The sequence below is a fragment of the Rhagoletis pomonella genome, unplaced genomic scaffold (assembly GCF_013731165.1).
Source record: "Rhagoletis pomonella isolate Grant_MI unplaced genomic scaffold, Rhpom_1.0 Rhpom_scaffold_00010, whole genome shotgun sequence".
In the NCBI taxonomy this organism is placed as follows: domain Eukaryota; kingdom Metazoa; phylum Arthropoda; class Insecta; order Diptera; family Tephritidae; genus Rhagoletis; species Rhagoletis pomonella.
The window spans coordinates 22,521,187-22,548,669 of NW_023458564.1; the positions used below are offsets into that span (position 1 = coordinate 22,521,187).

Consider the following 27,483-nt stretch of genomic DNA (forward strand, 5'->3'; position numbering starts at 1 on the left):
GTACAAAATATTGCAAAGAAGTACATTTGACGGTACTTCGAAGTACGAAGTACAAGGAGCTAAAAAAGAAGTACAGTACTTCCGAAAGAAGTACGGTTGGTCACATTACTCATACATATATGTGAACATTAACGAGTTCAATTTATCAATTATAAAAGTGTGACAATTTCAATAGTAAAGTCAAAAATGCAAAAAATTATATAATTTGAAAGGTATTAAAACAAACTGCTGCTGCTCACCGCTTCACTGCTACAGAATGGGCGCGTTTCTAAGACGTAGCTGTTGCTAAACTATTGAGTGTTTGTTTCAGAAACGCACAGTTGAGTACTTAGTTCCGCTCAGCTCAAGGGTTCGAAACTTTACACCATTTTTTCCATCATAAAATTATTTCGCTACATGAGTCAACAATTTATATACATAAGTCAAAAATGATGTTTCACTTCAATCAGTTTTCATAGAAAATTCAAATAAAAAAAATTTGTCTGTAAATTGCTGGCGAAACTGGCTGTTAATAAAATAAAATACACGTACAAATACATACATATGTATATGAAAAATAAAATAAGAAAAACTCCTTTATAAGTCCTGTGCTATCCATATTTTTGGCTTAATATATTATTTTTTTTTTATGCTGTTTTATTTAATTTTGCATGTTTACAAATGTTTTGGCAGTTTAAGTATCATATCATATCATTTTGTTGTGTTCCCTTACGGGGAGCACTTGGGCCTCGCTGTGTAGGTGGTGCTGAGGCGTCATTAGAAGACATCCAGTCGCTGTCCGAAGTGCAGTGTTCTGACAAGTCTGTAGCATCGTCCACTGCGTTCAACTAGTCCCCGGCGTTCAAACTGGCGCAGCATAGTTTATAACCGGCCGGCCAATTGCCTTGTATGTTGCCAGCAACGTTTCTTTGTCTTTGCCCCAAGTGCTGCCGGCGAGCGACTTGAGGACCTTGCTGCGCCTCTGTACTTTATTGACAACTGAGGTTGTGTGCGTGGAGTAGGAGAGCAGGCTATCGAAATGGACCTCTAAAGTTTTCGGGTTGTTTTCAGCCGGTATTGGTGTGCCATCGACGTGTATACTTAATTCTAGCTAGACCTCCTTCGTCCAGGTGGTGAAGAGGGTCGCCGTTGATTTCGTTGGGGGGAGTGTTAGGCTCCTTGCAGTGAAGAAGCGGGAAAGGCTGGAGAGATAGTCGTTTACTTTTGAGCAGAGGTCATCAATTCCATTCCCGGACGCCAAAATCGAGCAATCGTCAGCGTATGAGATCAGGGAAACTGTCTCAGGTGGCTGAGGAAGCTTCGAGATGTAGAAGTTAAATAGTAAGAGGGAGAGAACACCACCTTGTGGAACCCCTTGTTTAATTCTTCTTGGTTTCGAGGTTTGATCTCGGAAGATTACTGACGACTGTCGACCACTCATGTAATTCGCCGACCATCGCTTGAGTCCCTGTGGGAGTGAGGAGGCCTCGATGTCTTCTAGCAGCATGGAATGGTAGACGGTGTCAAGCGCCTTTGACAAGTCCAGCGCTACTAGGACCGTCCTCTCACAGGGGCAGTTTCGATTTAGGCCACGAGTTATTTGGGTGTTTATGGCGTTAAGTGCTATTGTTGTGCTATGCACTTTACGGAATCCGCGCTGGTGCTTCGCTGGGGTCAGGTGGCAGGTGAAGTATGAGAGTAGTAGGGCCTCAAGTGTCTTCGCGACCGGAGAAAGCAGCGTTATCGGGCGATAAGCGTCTCCTTTGTTGGCGGGCTTCCCCGGTTTCAATAGTGGAACCACTCTTCCTGATTTCCACACATCAGGAATGATGAGAGTGACCATAGACAGGTTGAGGACCCCCGTTAGGTAAGCCCCACATGTTTTAGCATCAACATACAGATTCCGTCGGGTCCAATCGCTTTGGAGGCTTTCGCCTTCCCGATAGCCCCCTTCACTTCACAGCCGGTGAAAACAAGTTGTGCACTGTTTTTTGGCAGCTTGTGCAGCATCCTGGTCACTCGAAGTTTGGCCCTGTCTACCGAAGGATGCAGTGTGAATTGCCTACTGAAGTAGGTTGCGTATTTCTTCGGGTCCGACGAAGCGCGACCTTCGAATGAGATTTCCACTCTGTCATCACGCTTCGTTGGATTAGACAAGGACCTTTCGGTTGTGATGATGTGAAGTTACAGGCCTTCAAGTGCTCCTCCCACTTTTTCCGCTTGTGCTGATTTACCAGTTGCCGAATCTCCAAATTAAGGTCCCTCAGACGAGGGTCTCCGGGATCGACCTGGCGTAGGTGGTCACGCTCATTTGCTAGTACAGCTGCTTGGGTCCGGAAATTTGGGCGGACGTCCGCGATACGTCCGGACGGGATGAAGCGAGCTGCTGTGGCAGTGACTACCCTGCGGAACTGGTGTTCGCCAGTATGTGTGTTTGTGGGTGTGGGAAGGGCGGCGAAGCTGCTCTCAGTAACTTCCGCGAAGCCGTCCCAATCAGCTTTGTTAAAGTTGGTGTAAGTTCGGTTGTCCGCGGGAGCAAAGTCGGGTGGGCTTATTGATCGAGATGATGATAGCATAGGTCGCCATGATATGCTATTGATCAGACCAGCGCTAGCAATTGTGAGGTCTGGCGAGCTGCTGCAGCTACCCACAATCCTGGTGGGGGCGTCGTTGTTCATGGTGCAGAATGTCGAATCGTCTATCTGCTCAGCCAAAAGATTTTCCCTACGATCATTGGCCAGGCTGGAGTGCAAGAGATCGTGGTGCGCGTTGAAGTCACCTACTTCCATTCGGTTTTCACCTCTGAGTAGCGCACCTATGTCAGGGTGATATCCTGGCGGGCAGCAGGTGACAGGGGGTATATAGACGTTGAATATTTCGAGCCTGACCGGACAGCTATGCCCTGACATTCTAGGGTGGTGTCCCTCGGGTCGATGTCCCCCGACAAAGTTGAGTTGCTGTGCAACTTCGTTTCTTGGACCGCAGCTATCAATATGCCATGCCGAGCCATAAAGACTACTGTCTCCTCAGTCTTACTCTGGAGTCCGTTGCAGTTGAGTTGTAGGAGTTTCGTATGCCTTTGGAGGCTAGTCGCTATACGGGAGGTGAGGGAGGCGTGAGGTCTAACTTGGGCCTGTTGCATCTGACGCGCTTGCTGTTGCTGCCAGTTGGTAGGTGGCTGCAATGATGGCGCTGTTGTCTGCGTCAGCGGTGCTATACAGCATGGGGCACTGTAGTTCGCAGTCCACTCGCGCGTGGTGCGTAGGCCAGAGCATAGGCGGAAGTGACACCAGCCAAGGCATGAGTTGCATTGAGAGTTGGAACTAAATAAGCTTTAGCTAAAAGCAATCATATTTTAAGAGGCGTAAAACTTTGTTGAGAGAAATATATTTAGTTTACGTAACATAACTCTTTCTCAGTTTGTAGTACACAAGTTTTTATTTAAACATTTTTTAATATCAACCCAACAAAAACCACAAAAAATTCTGTGGGAACCTATAAGAAATCGTTAGACAAACAATTGGGTACTATTCTTCGGCGTTTCCTGAATAGCAGCAGAGTTTGCCGGTTGATATTAAGGTTTCTATATCATTTCTATGAAAAGTAGTTTTTTCTCCATATATTTAAAATTCTTCGGAGCGCTTTGAGTGATCTCTTTATATATTTTTTAATTTAAATTAAAATCAGGGGTGAGACCTTTTATATTCCCCTGTTGTTAACAACATTGATTTTGGGTTTCTAAACAGGAAAATCCAGAAAGATTCCCTAAAGGAATAACAGTTCTCAAAAATAGGTTGCCAAAATTTTCCAAAGATCCCGATAAATTAAATATGAAGAGTATCGAAAAGCTCTGATTCCCAATAGTTATGAGTGTTGGCAAAATTCAGAAATAATCTCGAAAAAAAAACAAAAAAATACTATCATTTCATGGCTCGAATAACAAAATTTTGAGCCTAGAAACTAAAAGTTATTCCACTTGTCCCGACTGGTGCTATTGGAATATTCAATAAAAGCTGGCCATTGTTTAAAAAATAACGGCTCGTTATTGATGTTTTTTCTGCGTTTCCAATTAGTTGACCATGACTATGTACATACAGTAACATATAAAATCGCTAGCTAACATGTTTGTATGTTTATGCATATATGTACCTACATACATACATACATACATATGTAGTGCCTAAGCTGTGCGACTAAAATGTTTGACCACGGATGGTGCCATTGCCCAGCAAAGCTAGTGGTGCCCCCAACGTCGCGCTGCCCGCAACTGATTTACAAGCTCCGCTCTTTGCATAATTGAATAAAGTTCGTTAGCAAAGTATTTAGAGTTTTTAAGCTGCTCCCTTTTTATGCATGCACATACACACATACATATGTAGGACTGTTTGTGTATAGAAGTGATTGGAATTTGGCGGTACTCAATGTGTTCGGGTGTTTGTGTGTATGTGGGTATGCCTGTGGCCCGTTCAGTTAAGGCCATAATGGAACCCGACTGTTAACAATACTGTCGGCCGTTAAGCTTATCTGATGAATAAGTGTTTCCTTTTATGTAGTTGTTTTTTTTGTTTTTTGTTGTTTTCCACCATTTTCATTTGGTTTTCTCACCTCTTTCTACTGCACACATGTCATTGTCGCCCTTGGACATTGGCAATTGCAATAGTTCAATGGCACGTTGCTTTTGACGTTGACGACTTTATTTAAATGTGCATTGGAGTTTTATCCCTTTTCATAGTTTATTTGACACATGTGCATGTAAATATATATATATATTGTATTAATATGTATTTACTTTCAAAAGTTTAAGGCTTTTTTGCACATTGTGATTGTTAAAAGCCTGAAATGTCTCTAATTTCGGGGAAATGTAATTTAATTGCGTTTATTTTTGTGCCTTTTAATTTCAATCAATACCCAAGCGATAGCCGCCGGCAATATTTATAACATTTTTTGTTTGTTTTGTTTCCGACAGATTAAATTCAATTGTACGTGTGCAGACCATTGGCTTTGCTAGGTGTTTGAATTTTTTTCTTTAAACTTAAATACGCTACATTAGGAGCAGGCATACAGTGTGTAAAACTAAATTTTTTGTGCCAACATCTAGTATTTATCTCGAGAACGAGAACAGATAGCGTAACGGCATTTTATAGCTTGAGGCAGGGCGTATGAAACAAGTAGTAGCATTAGAGCAAAAACAACTTTTACGTGTATTTTGTTTAAGCTTCTGGTATCTAAAGTGTCAAAAAATAGTCTAATTTTTTAACCATAAATGGCATTTCTTCGACGAATCGACGACACGAATTTTTATTTAAATTTTTTATATTAGCTCTCTTAATTTCGTGCAAATATTTTTTGTAGTAAGTCGTTGCTAAGCTGTTGAAGTAGTAAGTAACGCACTGAAAGCCAGTAAGTATCGGTCGTTTCGACGAAGAAGGACTTCTGCGTTACCTAAGTGAGTGCCAGATTTAAATTCATGATTGACAGCTTTGTTCATACTTCGCTTTTTTGCAAGTGTTTCCACTAGATTTTTTCAGTCAATAGTCATCCACAAACATTGTCTCAAAGATATGCGCATTTTTTTTCAAACATATAAACGCCGAATGTCTAAGTCTTACTGTGCAAATTGCACAAAAGCATATGCGGTGAGCATAAAGTTGACGTTTGTGTCTCTTGTTTAAAATAACGATTTTTATCAAAGAAATTAAGTTTGCTTTATAGTTTTATTAATTTATATAAAGCTTTTACTATACTTATTGAAAAAAGTGATATAAGTTACTTTATTCACATACTCACGCCTTCATTTATAAAGGTCCTGCACTCTATCTAACCAGCCTTACATAAATCCAACTTTTCAAATTTCGTACAAAAATTATGGAAATTCAACAAACTTTAACATTTGCACCCGAAAATTTTAAACTTTTTATTCACAATTTTTAGAAAAATTTTGAATATGCAGTTTTGTAGCTCATTAAATTCTAATACGTTTTAGGATGCTAGAAAATCGCGTTGATTTTAAAAAAAAATTTCGTCCGACGGTATTGTGTATTTTCGTCCATATAAAATATGCTCGACAATTTCGTTTGTATGGGAGAAAATGCCGAGCTTCATTAGCAAAAAATAATACTAAAAATCAAGGCAATTTTTTAGCAAGATGAAATTTGCACTTTAACCTACAAAAATTTAATGAGCTACAAAACTTTTCTGAAAGTTCGAAATAATAAGTTTAAAATTTTTGGGTGCAAATGTTGAAGTTTGTTGAATTTTCATAATTTTTATGCGAAGTTTGAAATGCGGATTTATGTGGCGTTGGTTTGGCTAAGTGCTAAGCTTTTATAAAAAAAATATAAACGTTAAATAAACAAAATGAAATTAGCCAAAACTAGTCAAAATCACTTGACTTAATCACCTGACCACAAGTGTTTATAAAAAATAAAGCGTTTAATAAAACACATAGAAATCCCCGAATTTATTTTATATCGGAAAAACTGCAGTAAAAATCAAAATAAGCTTCGTCTAATCAGCATATAAAAATTAAAAGTGCCATCTAGGGTTAAATATCAGTGTGGCCGATGTTACATATATAAAAAAAAGTAATAAACAAACTAAATTACCAAAAGGAAAATGAATAAGTAATTTTTAAGCAAAAAACAAAACCGACTTCAATGCTCATATAAATATATATATATATACATATATTTATATATATATATATATATATATATATATATCTCAATATTAGTATGGGACCACCTCTGAGCCATATATATAAAAAATATATTCCGTCGAACTGATAACCTCCTCCTTTTTTGGAAGCCGGCAAAAAACTTGTGCGACTTTCTTTATTTGTAAGTATATTTCGTCCCAGAAGCATCAATGATCCTTTGCAGGTCCCAATAACCTGCGTTTAGGCTTCTGACTTAAGCAAACGTTGCAAATACACGTTTCCATTTAAGAATTTTTGTAAAACAAATGACAATATTTGACCGTTTTGAGACCAAATAATAGGAATAAAAAATCAAAACCACTGCTACTACTTGTTGAATAAGAAAACTGACCGGACCTTTAAAATTACTTTCAAAAATTGAATTTTTAAATTTTTGTTTTGGTTTTGAAGTGGGAACAGTAAGAAATGCACTTTTTAAAATGTTTTAAAAATACATTTTTTTTTTATTTTTGGCATCACGGAATCCAATGGACACAAGAATAGCAAAATGTTTTTTTTATTTAAATAATAATTTTTAAGGTTCTGTTTAACGCCACTATTTTTCCAGAATTCCCCATCACTTATGCTCGGTTTCACTAATTAATTTTAAAACTTATCAGACTGTTAAAATTGAAAATTACTAATTTGCCGAACAGAATTGTGCCATTTTAAATTTCAGCCGGCTTATAATTTAAAATTAAATGGCTTTCATTTTTCTATCTGTTCTCGTTCTCAAAATAGTATTTGATTGTGTCTCAAAAAATGTTAATTTCGCACACTGTGCGAGAGTCTACTCTTCCCATTCTTAATAGTACTCCGACACTAGGGAAACCTGCTACAGTATCACTTGGTAGAAATTAAAATATTATAGCCGCAAATAATGTTCAATATAGCAGCTGCCGCTTGCAGTGGCAATCCTACTGGACAGCTCTTCAACTTCAATATCCTTTTATTCAGCCAACAACATATTAAGTTGCCCTTTAGTCGTTTGTTTGTATTTATTTATTTTTTTTTTTTATTATCTGTTTATTTATGTTTTTTTTTTAACTTTTCTCAACACCTGTACGCGGGCCGGTAAATAGGCAATGAGAGCGGAAATTGAAAACATAAAATTTTATTTCACTTTTTAACTATTTATAAGTGCGTCTGGTTGAATCTGTATCCGCTTGCAAATGTATTTATATTCACCTGACTACACAGCCAAACACAAATGCGCGCATATGCAAAAAATACACATGCATACATACATACTTGCCTATTGTATGTGGCTTTGTGTGCAAGTAGTTGTCGTTCAGCATTCCGTTTTCCGTTCCTTAACGTCTTTTCGCGCCGGTAGTTTGCATACATTTGTGTATACATATCTACATGAGTATATGCATATGTGTGTGAAAAAATATATATGTATGTGGGTGGGGGAGCCCATCTGATTTCCGCTGGGTAAGTGCCAGGGGATTACTCTGCCTTTGGATGTTCCTATTTACGGTTTATTATATTTTTCCAGAAAATTGTCGGCATGTCAATTTAATGGAAAACTTTTTGTATCCAGGTTTTTGATTTGTGTAAAGAAACTATGAATATTTGCCATATGTTTGTTGCAGGTATGTGGAAATTGAATAGTTTCGACTTGGGCTACAAAAATTTGCTATAACCGCTTAAATGCCATTGACGAGGAATGACTCCAGACATCTACTACAACAGCTTCAACGGGACGACACACAAATTTGGTATGGGATTTGATGTTGGGCGGAGACCCCGACACCTTGTCTTCAGGTTCATACCCACCAAAGCTAAGTTGAACAACATTATTTTAATTTATGTGCGTCTCGACAGAATAGAATACCGAGAAGTGTTTCTATTAGCACGCGTCAATACGGATGGGCAAACAAACCGTTTCTGGTGCTCTACTGAAAACTTAAGCCTTCATGATAACGCTTTCGATAATGTAGGATGATCGACTTCGACGCGGCACGGAGTTAGTAGTACCAGACATCAGCACCATAAAATCAATAAAACCACTTGGGCGGCTCCTAAATATGAACCAGGAAACTATTTAATTGATCATGTTGGGAGAGAAGTGAGATATGCATCCAGTTACCAACAAGTCTACAAGGGCATTTATGCTGGCCAGGACTTCATGGTAAAACGTAGGGAATACTCAAGTAGCACGCTGGTGTATAACTTGGTGTAAATTTGTGAATTTTGGCACAATTAATCAGATTTATACCAAAATTCGTAAATTTACACCAAGTTATACACCAGTGTACTACTTGAGTATCACCCAATCTAACGCATCGGTCTTTCAATACGGCCATGAAACCCGCTGTTACATATGCGAAACTGATCTTTGGCCAAAAGCAAAGCAATTAAGTGATGGTGCTACCCCAGTTGGTCTGCGTGGCCATCGCAAGAGCTATCCCCACCTGTTTAACGCATGCCCTTCGGCTGCCTAATGTAATCAGCAGGAAAAGTGAGCTACAAAGCTAATGCGCAGCTCGTTTTCTTGTTATATAATCTGAAGGTGGAAGGGTGTGTAAGCTTATTATGCTCTTTCTTGTCCCCTGGCATGACCCTTGCTGTAAAAAGTACCACAGGCCAGTCGTTGCAGCTTACTTAGTGTAGTATTCTCAGAAGAAAAGAAACGTATTCGCCAATGACGTGTTCGTAGTGCCTAATTCTTTACTGTATTCGTTACTAGTAATATAATGTGTTCGATAAAGTGTGTAATGGTGACTACACACAAGGCAACGGTTGAAGAAACGTGTTGGAGCAACATGCTTTTCTTGTTCAATAGAAACGAGGCAACCATAGAGACAACTATTGCGGCAACCTGAGTAATGCGTGCCCTGTTATGAAATGAACATTCGGCTGGAAATTTTGCTTTCTCCAAAACACCTTTTCAGCTCACTTGTTTTTAATGAAATAAGCCAATAAAATAAAGACACAAGGATACACACGATTCAACAGACATGACAACCAACACAAAGGCTGCATTTCTTTATTCATTCTGAACGTTTGAAATTAACTTTTTTGTTTATTTATTCTTTAGAACGTTCCTGATGATATGTTGACGTATATTTCAAACGCATTCTGTTTATTCCGGCTGTGAAATGGGATTATCCGGAATGTATAAAGCAACGCAGCCAAAATATCAAAATATTTCGATTTTCGGGCGACGGTTACGGCAAAAAAAATTCTTTGAGCAACAATGCTACACACGAGGCAACAGTTGAGGCAGTGGTTGTTGCAACAGTCGCCTCGTGTATAGTTAGTAATATAATGATGAAGAATTTATCTGTAGTTTGTTACATAATAGGATTGCGTATATAATACCTGATTCACACACAATACAATGGTCGTCAAACATATATGCACTTAACACTAAACTTGCATGCACTTCACTTCTGCCTCCTTCCACCAGATAGTGCAGCATAAGTTTATATGGATTTTGAAATGGTATCATACATCCACTTTGCGAGTTTAGGTCTGATACCCTAGTTCCGCCCTATTATAGCTTCTAGATATTGACCTCGTTAGAGAAGTGTACCTTTTCTCCTTGAAGCGTCGGTGAACTACCTCTGATTAGGATGACAATATCATTCGCATAGCCTTGCACGCCGAAGCCATTTTCTCTAATAAGGCGGAATAGTTAGTCTACCAAAAAGGACGATACTCCCTCCTGTGGACAATCTTTCGTACCTAAGAATCTGACACTTTATTGTCCTAGAGTGGATGTAATGATTCTGGATTTAAGGGCTATCCAGCAATATGTGGTTTCATCAGCCGCTTTGCGCCCAACGAAATTGTCTACTAGAGAGTGTTGCGTGTTATCGAAAGGGCCATCTACGTCCAAAAAACATCCTCCAAAGACTTCTAAATTTTTTCTTGTTAGACCGTGATAAGCGTGGATAGTAGATATTACTGAAAGATAGGCATATTTCTATGTACGCAAAGGATTTCTGATAAGGAAAAAATCCCTGATATGCCTGCTTCAGATTCTCTGCATTTTTTTTTAGTGGAAAGGACGTCCAACTTATGGGTTGTGTGAATTTGGTTGGTCTGCTGGTTTTGCTCCCACCTTAGGGATTAAGCGGACCGTAACCTCTTGCTATTGTCGTGGAAGGAGTCCCACACAAATCATGCTCTGAAAAGCGGGAAAATGCCTCTGCTCCACTTGCTTTGAAAGGCCCCCTTTATAATATTCGAACAGTCCTTTGGCGATTCACCAATCCTTTGCGCATAGTCGTTTTATCCGTGTGCGTGTGGGTGATTGTGGTTATGTTCAGTGGCAAGAAATCAGGAAAATTCCCCTCGGCTTGCAAGTTAAACGATTCCATGCAGCTATTTGTGAAGGATCCGTCAAGTCATTTGTATCTACATACGTACCATTGCGCAAAGCCGAACTTCATAGGAAGATGAGTTAGGGCGTTCTATATTTAGGTAACGAAACTTGTACTGTGAAAGCCGCTTAAGTACCTAGCGCGCTTAAATAACCAACATTTTTGGGCACCGTGAATATTTTGATGTAATCTGAAGAAAATCCCTCTCTTAAGTACCTCCCCGCTTATTTACCCAACCCGCCTAAGTACCTAAATTTTTCGTACCCCATTTGCCATCTTACCTATAATTTTCCCCTTTTGGGTGTTCCCGCAACACGTTCAGCAAAAAAAATCTAAAAATTCAAAGGTAATTTTTAGCTACTTGATGCTTGCATATTATTACACTAAAACTGAACGGGCTATATACACTTCTGAATAAAAGTTTTATATTTATAAAAAATGTTAATGAACTTTGTTTTAATTGAAAAATCTTAAAAATTAATAAATAAGTATCTTTGTAAATTTGGTTCGAAATGATAGATATGTCCAACACTGTATGTATGTATAAATATGTATAATCAATGACTTTAAAGAATTGAATTCGTGAATTTTGAATTTTGCTAATTTATTTTACCGCAGTCTCTTCCATACAAAGCAATTTGTTTTGCTTTTATATACGGTGACATTTGTTGAAAGAAATATTATTGTTTTTTTTTTGTTTCCCCCGCTTCTTTAAAAGTTGCTCATTTATCAATTAATTTGAAAACCAAAAAAATCAATTGTCCAAACAAGGCAACGTGTAAAATATGCCACCAAATATTAAATAATACTTTGCAAGATGAACCTTAAACTTAATGGTCATAAATATTATAGCGTTCTATTTAATCTTTTCAACATATTTCTCAACACTTTTACCCGCATTTCTTTAACGCCTCCAACTTTTTTAGCTCACCGCGGTCATATCTCATTTTCAACACATTTTTCAGTTGGATATGTTGTTGTTGCCTTTTTTGGCTTGTTGCTCACTCAAGCTGTTTTGCTCCATGCAACAACGAATGTTTTTATTCATTTCTCCTTTTATGTGGAAAATTGAAATCTTTCTTAATATATACAAATACACAAAAGGCAGGTTGGAGAAAAATATAAAAAAATCATTGGCGCATTCAACGAATTTTCGCTGGTAACTTAAACGAGTTCAGAATATAATAGCCAACTGAATGTAGCTGTTGAAATGATAGCCTCGTGCTTGATATTGCTTGAATGTATGAATGTATGTGGTACATATACATATGTATATATGTATGCCTTTGTAGCTGCCATTGCATTGCTTCAGCTGAAAGCAAAGCTGACCATGGCGGCAATGCCGCGTAGTTGGAAATAAAGTTTTCCAACATTTTAGCGACGGATAAATGGGTAAACGTTCGCTGAGGGAGGAATGAAGCACGACTTGGTGCAAACCGTAAAAGCAGTAAAAAGTGCAACAACACTACCATCAAAATGTGAATTTTTGTAGGAAACTTTGTATTTCAGGTAACATCTCTACAAAGTAACTAAGACGGTAAAAGAGAGAAGCGGGGAGGTAGAGCTCATCTAGGAAGGTGTATAGACAGTCGTCCACTCAGACGGCGCCAACACTTTGGTTTGGTAAGCTCGCAACTCATTTTATGCAAATATACATAGTACATACATATATATGTATATTCAAACATACATACCTACGTACAGTCATATATGTTTGTAAGTATATCGGTTGTCGACTACGTTCAAGTGATGTATGACCCCAGCGCCGAGAAATGCGTTGTATTTGAGCTATGCACAAAAGCTTTTCACACCCAAAAATTTGTATCACATGGATGTAACATGCAGGTAGGCTTGCTTGTTTGTTTACTTCACAGATTTGGAAGCGTACGCAAGTATTCGCTTTATTTGCTCTAGCAAATATGCTGCTAATGGAGAATTCAACCACTGACGGCCGCCAGCTGACAACTTCCGGTGACAGGGCACCTAAAGTTTGCCCTTTGCCTACTTTATATATATTTCTTTGCAATTTTCTGGGCCCAATTTAGTTGGTTTTTTTTTGGGATTTTCAATGTTTAAAATGGAAATTTTCATTTGAAATACGTATACATGCATATACATATAATCGAAATGTCGCACATATTTTAATAAACTGTAAATTTAATGAGTAGGCATAGCGCTCAAACATATGCAGATGTATGTACATATGTATGTATATATCCATAAGCACATTTGGCCGCTGGTAAACAAATATTTACATGGTTTGTCGGGTCGTATGAGTAACTATAGTTACATACAATGTTCCGATACCTCGCTAAAACTCTTGAACTTTCTTGAGTTTTGATTTTTTTCTATTATTTCATAACATAAACTTGTCTTTGCGGCATAAATTTACTGTGTTCAATTTATCGTAAGCCGAAAACTCAGATTGATAAATAGTTGCTCATTACTTTCCTGCAAACTTCCCTGTATCCTTTTTATAGCCGAGCGCACTTGTGCGCAAGGGTATTATAACTTTGTTCACATAACGGTTGTTTGTAACAGGCAAAATAAATCGTGATAGATATAGACAAATGTATACATATATGATCAGAATGAAATCGATTAAGCGGTGACTGTCTGTCCGTCCGTCCGTCCGTCCGCCTATGCACACGTAACTGGTTGAAATATCACAAACGGCAATAACGCGAAATCTGAGTTTTGCTTTATTTCCAAAAAAGGTTGGAAATAAAACAAATTTTGCCTTGTTTCCCATTGCTTATTTATAATATTTGTAACAAAAACAGTTTACTGACTACAAGGAAAAAGAACTTTGTTTATTCCAAAAATACAATTAAATAAAAAATGTGATATAATTCATATGAAGAAAGTAGTATTCACGAAATATTTTTACTTATTCTATATATTCTAACAAAATAGAGGAAAACAGTTGTCATGCGAAATCCACATTTCGGATATCCAGGGCTTATATTCAATACCCTCTATCTACAATTTTCACAAATACTACTTTGTAGTATTAAAACCCATCTGGGACTTACCATTCATCACTATTGTTAATTATGACTTTGCAATTTAATAGTAAATTCTTCTGTCAAGCGTTATACAAGGTCAGCATTAATATCACCGATGACAGTTAAGTCTTAGGTGGATTTTTATATCAGAATCTCATTTTTGTGAAAATTGCAGATAGAGGGTATTGAATATAAGCCCTCGATATGGTGAAACAAGTGGTGATAATGCAGAAATTTTAACTGTAGATAAAACTCAAAACAATATTCTCTTTTGTTTGTTCCATGCCATGGCGGAATTGTACCAGGTGAAGTAATTAGAACGAGAAGAAAGATTTTGACACTGCCTTATTTGAAAAATTGCCTTTAAAATTTGACTATAAGGCAGCCGAATGACAGAAAATAAAGCGAGAAAGCTGTTTTATATCTTCACCTGTTTATTGCGCCGTGGTTCCGTGCAAATATTTTAAGGTTTTCTAGCAATGTTTTCAACACATTTAAAAAGCATGCAGATAATTGCGATTTATTTGTCGACATGTGACTTATGGACAATTCTACGCCCTGCTTCTACTACAGTACACTTCGCGTAGCTGCATTCAGTATAGCTGCACCTCTACGTTTAACAGGCCTATTTCGGAAGTAGTTTTATCCAAGATGAATGAAAACGTTTTCTTTTAACAGTATCACGGTATCAAAAAGAACGATTTAATCTTCAAAGAAATCCATTTGCCTTGAAAACAATCTTGCCATTTTCGAAATGGTTTGATAAACACTTTTAAATAGGCGAGTGTTTTGATAGATAAAGCCATATTTATCAAACTTATCTTTATACACCTACCATTACACATGTGCAATATACAGAAAACTCTATGGAATTGTGAAATTGTGACATCTCAGCTTTCTTCATTTTTTTGGCAACAACAACAAAAGGTTTTGATTTTTTTTATCGAAAAACCTTCCACCCCGAAGGTCCAAAACAGTACATTTTACAGAATTGAAATCGGTTCAGCCGTTTGGTTAGGCAGCGCCTTCATACGGAAAGCATTTCATTTTTATATATCGAGAGCTTATATTCAATATCCTCTATCTGCAATTTTGATCAAAATGAGTTTTTGATGGTAACGTGATTAAGCCTTCAGCCATGACAATAATGTCGAACTTAAAATATAGCTTCTCATTTTGAAAATTCCGCTATTAGCAATAACATTTTGTTATAAGAGCAAAATCCGTAACTACACAACTTAATTGTTTTTATTCACATTTTTTGTGGCAGGTAAGTTACATGTGCCTATGTATGTATGTATGTATATGTTACCGGTAAAATCCGATCTTAGGTCAAACTAGTTTTACCTAGGCTAAACTAGTTCTACCTAAAGCGATATATCTGTCCAACTGGACCCAAATTTAGTACAACAAAAAAATCGTTCATATCCCGTCAAACATAGAGTCACTAAACTCCATTACTCCATTCTATCTCAAGGGTCACCAAGAGTGGAAAACTCAAAAATAATATAAACCATTCATTAGTTTCTAACTACGGAATATTATAAAGTTTTTATCATCCAAGTATTCTTTAGTTCATATAACTACACGGGTAAATGTAATTAAGGCTTTTATATTAGGAAAAATTGACTTCGGACTCGTAATTTACGGGCACTGCGCAAAAAGCATCTAAAATTGCTAGCAACACCTTCCCATGTAACAGTCGGAAGAACCATAACCATGAGGTAAAGTACAACACAAAGATGCTCATCCCAAAGATTGTTTACTGCAAAGATGAGACTTTACTCTCTCACATCGAAGCCTGTTTTCAACAAAAAAACCAATGAAGCAAGCAATCAGCTTTATTAACCGACTTCCAAAAAAGGAGGAGGTTATCAGTTCGTCGGAATATTTTTGTTTTTTTTTTATGTATGTTACCGCATAACTTTGGACCACGTCAACCGATTTCGATAATTCTTTTTGCATCGGAAAGGTAGTGTCTCAGAGGTGGTCCCATACTAATCTGGTTAAGATCCGATCAGTGGATCATGAGATATATATATATTTTTTTTTTATATGGGAGTTAAAGTCGTTTTTTTTTTTTGCTAAAAATTACTTGTTTTGTATATTAAGCTACATCAAAGATTTGGATATCATACCTACTCCGATGCCTACTAAAGTAAGAACTCTACCGCAAGGACATTTGCCCAGTTCTATACTCATAAATGACCTGGGAGCTTATTTACACAGAAGGTTCCGGATATGATACCGGCTGTTATTTTGCGGTAGCAAAAGGGCTTGGTGTTACAATTGTCGTTGGTGCTCTTCCCGCGTACCGCTCGGCATTAACAATTGCTAAAAGCTGTACGTTTCGCCTCTAAAAACGAAGGAAATTTCCTCACATGCACGGACAGTAAATCAGCTATCGAAGCCCTCTTTATCAGTGCTAATGATTCTCATATAATTTCGAAATCACGCGAAATACTCTTTCGACACAAAAATACCATTAAAATTATGTGGCTACCTGGGCACGTGGGAATAGAAGGGAACGAGTTTGCAGACCACTGATTTATGTGTTAAAAACTTAGTTTAACATAACATTTACATCTAAAGAACTGACATTTTCATCATTCTGCAAAACTCGCTATCAGCACATGTTTTTATATAAATAGTTACAATTCGAATGGCAATGACCACTATCTGATCTTTAAACTAAAATAAAATAAATTAAAAGTAAAATCCTAGTGATAATATATAGCGTGAATTTTTATGACATGCGTGGGTACTTAAAATTATTAACACTTTTAAAATGAGCTGTCAATACAATTTATTTTTGCTCTCCTGAAAAATTGAGTTTATGCAGATAGAGGGTATTGAATATAAGCCCTCGATATATAGATATAGATATCGATTTGATGATTGGATTTTACTTTTACACATTTTTTAAGTGAATCATTTTTAGCGGTGGTTTTTTGATTGGGAAGAAATTGGCAAATTCAATGTAAAATGCACACGCAAATGGTGTTCCCGACAAATGAATTTTAGATGTATGCACATGGTAATAATTTAACAAAAACGTGCTAATAAATGGTTAAAGAACAAAGATGCTTAAAGATAAAGGCAAAAACGAAGATCAAAGTAAATTTAAAAAAGTTTTTGTTTATATGAGGGCAAAGGAGATGAAGGATTAAAATAAAGGTAATTATAAAGAAAAGGATATAAATAGATTTTCGGTATTCTCGGGACTAAATCAGGATTTTTAAAACTATTTCGAAATTTTTGAGAATATTTCGGAACTTTCGGTATATTTATCGATCTTGTTATCGATACTTTTATCGACACAATAGTCGATTTTTTACCGATACAAAATAATAGGTGCTGTTTTTTATATACTTATGAGAAAAGTTATCGATGTTATTATTAATATATTGATTACGGATATTTTTATCGTTATAATATTCGATTTTGCTATCGATATAATAATCTATATTGTTATCGAATTTTTTTATAGATTTGGTTATCGAAACTTTTATAGAATTGGTTGTCGAGATTTTTTTCGATGTTGTTATAGACATTTTAATCGATTTTGTTATCAATACTTTTATCGATGTTTCTATCGATTGATTGATTTTGTTATCGATACACATGATACGACACCATATGACAGAATATTACATGATACGACATCATTTGGCATGAGATGACATCCTATCACATCACTTCACATGAAATCACATCACATTGCGTCGCATTACCTGACATCATATCACATAATATCTTATCACGCCATCGCACCTCACATCATTTAGGTGAACATGTAGATAAAGAAAAGGCTAAAAGCACGATTAAAATAAAGATGAAGACCAAGGTAAATGTAAACAATTTACTTTTATAAGAACAAGAGAGTATATAGATAAAAATAAATATAAACGAAAACAGAATATCTTAAATGTAATTAGAATGAAATGGGTAGAGGTAGGAATAAAATTAGGAAAAATATAAAATATAGCCTTAAGCTTATAACATTATATTAACTAGCCTGTCGTTTTATTCGCAATTTTAAACCAATGAATTGCATATGTACTTATTTATATTGGTTATGAGACAAACTAGATATGTAACATAAATTTCACTTCTCCAGTGCGGCCCAGGTGCACCCAATTTTTTTTTTTTGAAGGTGAATATCACAGGACTCTAGGTGCTTTTTGTGAGAATGAAATAGATCGTGCTGACGGACATATTCAAATGCATAAAAATACAACGATTTCGCTGGCCTGCCATATCGTACATATAGAAGATAATGCTCCGGTTAAAATATCATTCGAATCACTGCCAAATAAAATTTCCACATCCGTGTATCCCGGCAACCATATTATCAATTTGTACCAAACTCGGTATAATTACTTTACTTCACATAAGGGAGCAAAATATCAAAAAAAAATTAAATTGGAATAAATTACACCCTTTCAACCCTAATTTGCTCAAACTTGCTACTCACAACAATCTCTTAAAAAGAAATAATATTATGAAACTTTGGAAAATTGGCGTGGTACCACCCACTTATGACTTTATAAGTTTATCTCATTTATCTTACTGAACATACTAAAAAAAAGATGTCTGAAATAGTAATAAAACCTCCCCAAATTACCGTGTGAAGGGAGCTTGGGTATTTAATATTCCGCTTCACCTGAACTACGATTTCGTTACTTGTTTGTTCATAAATGTTACGCTAGTTCTTTTCGATGGCTATGGGACGGGGGAATGGGTAATCAGAATCTCAATTATCGCTTTCAATAGAATTTGAGTCATGAATGATGTCCATCGCGCTCATCGACCAATTGCAAACCCGTCTGCCTTATGGCACTCAAATTATACAGGAGAGCGAAAAAACGGGCTGTCTTTCAAAGCATTACCTTGATAGGCGGTATTTTCTCTAGCTATTATTTTACAAATCTGTTATTTTAATAACGATTTTACGATTCTTATGCATAAATTTCGATGCCTGAAGTTCAGGGTTTGCAAATCTCATTTTTTTTGTCACAATGGCGATTTAGGCGGTTTTGCAACTGGTCGATTGGTGGTTTCGCAAAAACATCGACAATATGTATTGCTACAGTTATATATGTATGTGTGAATGTATGTACTCAGTAGAAATTTTGAAGCGTACGACATCGCCGTTGGTGGTATGAGCTTGCTGCTGTGTATATATGCCAGTATAAATGAACCTTCATTTCCATTTAACACTTGTGGTTTCTCAGTGCGTACGCATGTTCTAACCATACAGTTGTGCTATTGCTGTATGGATATGACTGATTTAATGTTTCAAACATACAAAAGTGCATTAATGGAACAGTATTACAGCATTCTTACAAGATATGTATCCCCATATGTAAATTCTACGTTTCTCATACATTTTAATATACGGGAACATACAGAAAAGTAGCACTTACATATGCAAATGCATATCTTGTAAAAGCCTGTTAGTGCTGAAAATATTATCGCAGAACACGTCCGTTCACTAAAATTTGTGCACAAGACCGAAAATATTATAAAAATTCCACTTCAAACTTATCAAGAACTGTATTAAAACAAAAACAACATACGTTCGCTTGCAATTCGCTATAATTTGAATTTATTTGTGGAATTTCCGGACTACGCATGAATTGTTCACACTAATTCACTAATAGAGCATGCATACTTCATGCATGCATACAACCGATTTCTACTGGGTATGTATGTACATATACAATTCTTCATGAAAGCGCGTCGGCACATACTTGTATACACTTTTACGCGCCTGCAACTGCTATCTTTGGAAACTTGTTTATGAAACCATTACTAAGTTACAACGTACGTCTTACTAGCACCGAAATATGCAGGTGCATAGTACGCCTGCAGCAATTCGGACTCGCCCTATGTTCTGCTCATGGTTTCAACTGTCATTTTTAACATTGGCGTGTCATTGGAACTCGCCATAAGATAGTCCTATTGTGGTTTAGCTGTTCTTTATTATCCGGTTTTAGACCAGTCGATTTATATTTGGAGATTTCGTTCTGCACTTCACAGATACTCTATGCAATTACGAAAAAACCAAAATTAAAAAAAAAATATGTCTGATAGCATAAAAAAGTGACAGTTGCGAAAATTCTCAAAATTTTCTGAGCTAGAATTGTCGGATTTTTTGCTTCATTCACAATTGTTACTCAGACAAAAATTAAGCGACACAAATAAATAGCTCAGTCGCAAAGTTTTCATAGGTAATTGCACGCATTTCTTTACTTTTCAATAATTTGAATAATTTTAAAAACTAAAATAATTAAAGATTACATACACACATATGTATAAATTAGATAGATTTCGTATTATTGGCGAAAATTTTGTCAACGACAATTTTGTCACTTCTTCAATGGGCATCGACCAAACTGCCGAATTGTCTCTGACAATATGGAAAATGCCTATAGTGACAAAACTGTCACTGGTACTTTATGAAATAGGCCGCTGAAAGCTAACAAAAAGCACAAGGCGCACTCAGCTACAGACACAACATGTAAATGTGTGTTCAAATGTTCAGTTTGAGTTAAGGCTTTTACAGCCTCAACATGTATCTCGAAACGAGCGTTCGTTCCGTTTGCCACACGAATCGTTCGTCACTTGGTAATTCGTTTTCGTCTGGTAACACGTAAATAGCTGATCGTTATGTTGCTTTCGTCTAGTTTGCAATTTTCTAACACGAAAAGGAGACGAAAGAGAGACGATAATCGTTAAAAACAAACGAAAGGTTTAAGTGATCATCGACATAGATCGTTCAGCCAAAATAAGTAAATACAGTGAACAATTTATAAATTTCAAACCAAATAAATGTAATCAATATAATTATAATAATAATGTATGCCTTGATCAATTAAAAACCCACAACACAATTTGAGGTTCTGATTCAAGAGATGGACCGAAATCCGGATCTGACAGGCCAGTGTTCGGTTCTAACAGAGCCAGGGTCCAGAAGCGATGGGACGGGATAATGGAAGAAGGTAAGCTTATACTTGGTAGCAAAAATCCAGAATATTCTAGTAACATAGCCAAAAATACGATTCGTTTATTTGTCTTCGGACATGGGCTGACCTCAAAAGCTGCACAAAAAGAAGATTGCGTACTATATTCGTAATATAAGTATGACAGGTGGGGTCTCTTTCGGCATTCACGGCTGAGGGAGATCGAAAAAATCATCGACTGCATCACTTCTATGTCGAAGGCCGCAGCATGAAGTGGGCACCGCTTGGAATTTCAAAACCCTCAATTTTTGTCGATCTCTAGACGGGTTCCTAAGAGACTGGTCAAAAGCTAATATTTTCTATGCAAACGAACGTCAATTATAACCGGTGAAATTTTAACCGGTTAAGTACGGGTGCTTTCCGGAAAATTGGCCGCCTTTTTGCTGCATGGCGAGATTTATATATATAAATCTCGGTAATTTCACACTCCATACCCGGAGCCGTTAAAAAGCAACAAGAGGCACTCCCACAAACAGCTCACTTCACTTGCGTTTGCTGCGGCAATGGCCAGTGGTGTGGCAGCTGTTGTCACTAGCGCACAGTGTGCTTTTCGAACACTCCATGCGAATTAATCGTACCGCTTTCGACAGAAGCAATATTTAGACATGAAGCAAAATGGTTTTGAAAGCTAATTTTATTTCCTTTCACAGCCAGATACTGCCATTGACCCACAATTATTCCTTGACCTTAAAATAATTGGTCAAAAATAGTGTTCTTCGAAAAAAAAAAAAATTCAAAATCACCAGATTTGCTCAAAAAAAAAGTTGTATGTTTTATTACACCAATATTATAGATTTTGAGACGAGAAACACGATTTGACTGTTTAAAAATGGGAATAAATAAAATTAGCTTTCAAAACCATTTTGTTTCATATCAAAATATTGCTGCTGTCGAAAGCGCTACGATCAATTTGCTTGGTGTGTTCAAAAAGCACACTGTGCGGCGCCACTGCAGTTTGCTTGAAGCTGTGCGGTGTGGTATCGCTGCGCATTTATGTATCTGCATATGTGTGTTTTTTGTTTACATTTGGTTACGTATGCACGAAAATACAGTTTACATCTGAAACTGTAAGGATATATATATATATATATCCTACATATCTACGGACGGACTTACTTGTCAGCTCATGCTGCATGTGAACGGATAGGTGTGTGTGTTACCACCAATGCCGACGGGTGTTGGCGCTGTTACTGCTTCTGTATTATAATTTATTATTTTGTTAAAAAGTTTTCACTGTAAAAAGTATTTCAGTTTTTGTGTACGGTTTAGTTATTCGCTGTTGCATGCTTTTTTGTTATTTGTATAGTTATTCATTCGTTCGCGTACTTTTGCTTATATGTATTTGTTGCCGTACTTTTGACTCTTGCCCTCCGGATATATAAGTATGTATGTACCTACATATACATATTTGTGTGTTTGGGGCCACAAACTGGGCATCAAAAACTGTTTGCATGGTCATTATTTATTTAGCTACTGGTTACGCGCTGTTGTGGCCGCGCGCGCTTAATTCAGCAATTGGCACAAAGTTATAAAGCGAGCCGAAAATGAGTGTGATGGCGCATGGATAAAGCTAGTATCTATCTATAAATTTTTTTGGAGTATTATACTTTCTTTTGAATTGCAAAAATGGAAAATGTAGTTTTTTCCAAAATAGTGCATTTATATTGAAAAATACTTTTGTGCTACCTAAATTTTTTAATGCGTATAAGTAGCATAAATTTCAGTGGCGGATGCCGGGGGAGGGGGCGGGGGGTGTGAGCGAGGGGCCGTAAGGGTGAAAAAGTGTGTCAAATTTCACTTGAGTTTGAAGTTTTAGCTGTGTGCTAAGCTTGAAGTTATCATGTAATTTAGGTTGGCCTTCATCTAGATTCTAGAAGCGTTAAATTTTGCAAGACGCGCGACTCAGTGGGTAAATCTTGGAAATACATTCAGCTCCATCTGTAAACTAATCAGTTAGTACATTCCTCACAGTTCAGCCGCAAAGTTTCCCCAGATATGGGAAAACTTACAGCTGATTGAAAAACACTGTAGATTGTCATATTGTGAATTGTTTTGTACTGTGGATCTTATTACTGAGAAACAATTCCGTAAACAAAAGACGCTGCAGTCTGCGATGGTAAGCATCTATTCCATATTCAGTTCAGGGAAGTTAAACAATTTTTTTTAAGAGACTGAGTCATAAGTAAAATAGTAATTTCTCCGTTTTTCAAAGTTAGCCTCCGAAATCGAGATATGGGCTTTCGAAGTTCGAAATAGGACCTTTGGTAAAAAATTATTTTTAATTATTGTATGTAAATAATTAAAAAAGTAAAAATATAGGCGTAGTCCGCCTTGTGCTCTTATTTAAACGGTTTATAACTTTAAGACCTTAACGAGTATAGTCTGAATACCCTTATACTAAAAACAATAAAAATAACCAATCGTGCTCATATACCCGTAGCTGCGTATGTAACGTATACGCCACGTAGCACCACACGAAGTAATCTAACACGTTTACTCGCACGCCTTAACTTAAAAGTCTTATATATTATTATTATCAAAAACTAGTAAAGTAGGGCAAATTGAGAGGGCAAAGTGACATTTATTTATTTATTTGTTTATTTAAAGTCTTTGTATACAAATATTCTTACCGACTACGTATAAATCTAAAACAATATAGAAATTAACGTTAAAGTAAAACTAACATATCGAGCCCTAACCGCCAAAATGCCGTAAGTGACATTTTTTTCAAAATTTTCTTTTTGATGCATCTAGCTACATTTCTGCATCAAAAAGGAAATTTTGAACAAAATGTCGCTTACGTTATGTTGGCGGTTAGGGCTCGATATGTTCAAATAAAATTTAGCAAAGGAGCAATGAGTGGCTTATGGTGTAGCTGGGAGTATAATTGACGTAGGGAGTTGATTGACGTGGCACTATGTTGAAAGAAATCAACATCTAAGGCATTGAATGAATACAGTATTTAATTCTGCACATGTACGAAATATAGGAGCATTGGCACCATAACTGGTTGTGGGGAAACCAAGATTAAAACAATTCAGAATGACGAAGTATCCTGAATGGGAGGGGCAATCAGTCGACCCATTTATGAGTTGGATAACAAATGAGCAAGCTAAAAAAGATTTCCTATTTTCAAGGGTTAAGTTATTTTTGATTTTTATATTATGTGTCTTAGATAATAGTTATTGAAGACTTTTATTATAAAAGTCTGAGATGTATGCGAGATTAAAATGTGTTTAAGTTTCATATATACATACATACATACATACACTAATTTTTACATTTATGCATGCGCTCTTTTTAAGCAGTTCCCTTTTCCCCGTATATTTTCTTTTCCCAGACTTGTCGATGCTTTTACATTGTTTGAGTATTTGGCGACAGACAACCAACCCACAACCACTTCTAGCTTGCCCCTAATACTATTTGCGGGGTTTGCCACTTTCGTCAATTGGCGCTTTTTTTGCTCTTTGGACGCGTCATGGTTGGCGTTAATTTTGATAATGATAAACCCTTATTTCTTCGAATCGCCCCACTACAGCAGATACAAAGTGTACGAAACCTTTACTCGTTCTAAAGACCCAAGGAGACATTTTTGCCTCATCAAGTTACTATTTTTTACTGGCTTTTATCCAACAGCTCTATAAAGGAGCATATAATGTAGTTTACTACCAATTTAAAAAAAAAAAAATGGGTCAGTAAGCCGAACAAGGCCAAGCTAAAATACATCAAAAACACATGGAGATTTATATTACTTTTTTGGTGAGCGCCCAACTAATATATCTCCAATTTAAGGCAATCGCAAAACTGGGAAAATAACAAACTTAAGTAAAAGCCAGCGTAACAACAAAAAATAAGCATGAAAAAGATGAATAATGCGAACATTTGCAAGCAATTCTTTTGTTTTCATCCCCAAAATTAAGGTGGTTAAGGGGGAATTTAAGTAAGAGTTACATGAAATGAATGACAAGCCAATGCAGAGCCCTCTAAGTAGTAGATATATGTACATATGTATGTACGAACATACTTATCTTCGGTCAAAGAAATGCAGCTGATTAAAAGTTTCGTTGCAGCTAAACTTAAATTAAGTACAATAAAGTGGCGGCAATGTACACAAGTAAACAAAAAGCGAGGGGCATGGGCAAATGGCCAACATGAATGGAAGGTATTGTTATGTTTACAGATTAAAAAGAAAGGAAGCAAAAGTGTAAACATACCTATTTCTTAATATCTGTGGTCATAAGCAATAACCGCTTAAGTCGAAAAACCTGAATTCGATAAAAAACGATTTAAACATTTGGGCAATCCAAATGTAAACCTTATGGGAAAACCAAAATCGTCTAGAACTTTTTAAATGGCCTAACTCGCGAGATGGGGATTTCACATACACATGGAATAGTAGTTGCAGAATACGATAGCATATATAACTCAATTCCTTCTTATGTCGACTTAGGCGGTTATTGCTTATGACCACATATATTTGTATACCTTTATGTATGTATGTATTTTTGTACTGAGTTGAGCGTACATATGTACATTAGAATGGTCCAATTTTTGTATGGGGGAAAAAATTCATCCTAGAAAACGGGGCACCCCCTTGTTTTTTCCTTTTGTTATTTATAATATCTATACTAACATTCTACTTTCTTTCTTGAAAAACGCTACTGGAGCGCCGCGAAACCGGCAAAAATATTGGTGGTTTTTGTAAAAAGCCACTGTTGCCATGACAACTGAAGCTTGTGATATTTTTTTAGATAATTTAAATTTAAAATGTGCTTAGGTTGCTTAACCAATAACAATACCTCTAGAGTAAAATATGAGCATTATGAGCATCTCCAAAATGTATACTTAGAAACGTAGAGTTTGTTATCAGCACTTTTTTTCGGCAAGAGGAAAAAATTTTGGAAGGTGCCCCAAACCCTATCTCGGAAAAACTTTTTTTGAACCACTCTAATGTACATACATAAAACGATTGCTGAAACGCACAAAACAGTTGGCTGTTGGCTTTTGAGTGAATTCACTTGTTTTTTGCAACTCCTTTAATGCGCGCGATAAGAGAAAGTTTTTGTATTAGGAATAGGGCTTCGATTTTATACTAAATAAATGAACTTTGGGTGCTTATATAGTAGGTATGGAAACCGCTGCTTCGGGAAAAGGAATAAGTGTGAAAGACACATAAACAAACATAGGTTAGCCGTTTCTGTATTTCGTAAAAAGAATATATTGTACTTAAACTACTTTCAAATAAACATGCTGATTTAAGAATATTCCATGTTGACTTGGTCTAATTACACTTTCTAGACTTCCTGATATGTCCAGGACAAGGCAAGAAACACGTGGGGCCTTGCGGCATCAACTATGACTCCGCCGCCGAGTACTGACGTTGAACATCAATTCTAAAAAATTTCGTTCTCAGCACCTACGCACCGATGGTCGAGAAGATACAGGGGGCCGAAAACATCTGCTATGATCGCTTGGAGCGATATCTCAGTGACTTCATTTAAATCGTGACTTTAGCGCTTTAATTTCAAGGGTGGTGAGTGGAAATCTTAGGTCCCACATACCGAAAATTCAGTCTCCATGAAGAAACATCCGATAACGGACTGAGACTGACCGACTTCGTCGAAGTCCGTATCATTTCAGTGGCAGTACTAAAAAGTCGACTCAGATGACAATTTTGCTGCAGCCAAGACGTACACCCGCCTCTGTGCAGTAAAAAATCTGAGTTTCGTAACACAAGGAAAGTCCAAGTTATAATTTGTCTGCACTTTAAACACAAATTTTGTTCTAAATAAAATGTGTTTGAAGGGCAGATAAATTTTAAAACCTACATGAGAAAACGGAACTTCTCTTGTTATTTGACGCTGTAACCGCCTAAGCGATTTTGGCCGAGTTCAACAAAGTACGCCAGTCGTTTCCCTTCTGTGTCAACTGACGCCAATTAGAAATGCCAAGTGAAGCTTCCTCTGCTGGAGTGTCGGCGTCCAAGCCAGCGGAGGCGCTGTATATTAATTCGCTGCACTATAACAAAAGCTCGTACAGCTCATCATACCATAGGCTGCGGTACTCGCCGGCGCCTACGCGTAAAGGCCCGTAAATCTTCCGCAAAATCTTTCTCTCGAATACTCCGACAGCCGCCTCATCGAATGTTGTCATTGTCCATGCTTCTGCGCCATGTACCAACACGGGCATGATGAGTGACTTATATAGTGTGGTTTTCGTACGTCGAGAGAGGCCGTTACTCCTTATTTACCTACTCAGTCCAAAGTAGCACTTGTTGGCAAGAGTGAATCCGCCAACGCATAATGGAAATTTTACTTTTGGGATTTTTTCGCATGTTTTAACTCAACTCAAAATGTATAATCTGACCTCTTTAAAAGGTTTCTGACCGTTTGACCGTTTTTCGGAAAAAATTTAACTTGACACGTAGTAACATA

General features: G+C 36.8%; 1 pseudogene; it reads right to left on the reverse strand.

Annotated features, from left to right (window-relative positions):
- Positions 1-1,354: 1,354 nt before the first annotated feature.
- Positions 1,355-11,960, reverse strand: LOC118746552 (annotated as a pseudogene).
- Positions 11,961-27,483: the final 15,523 nt, after the last annotated feature.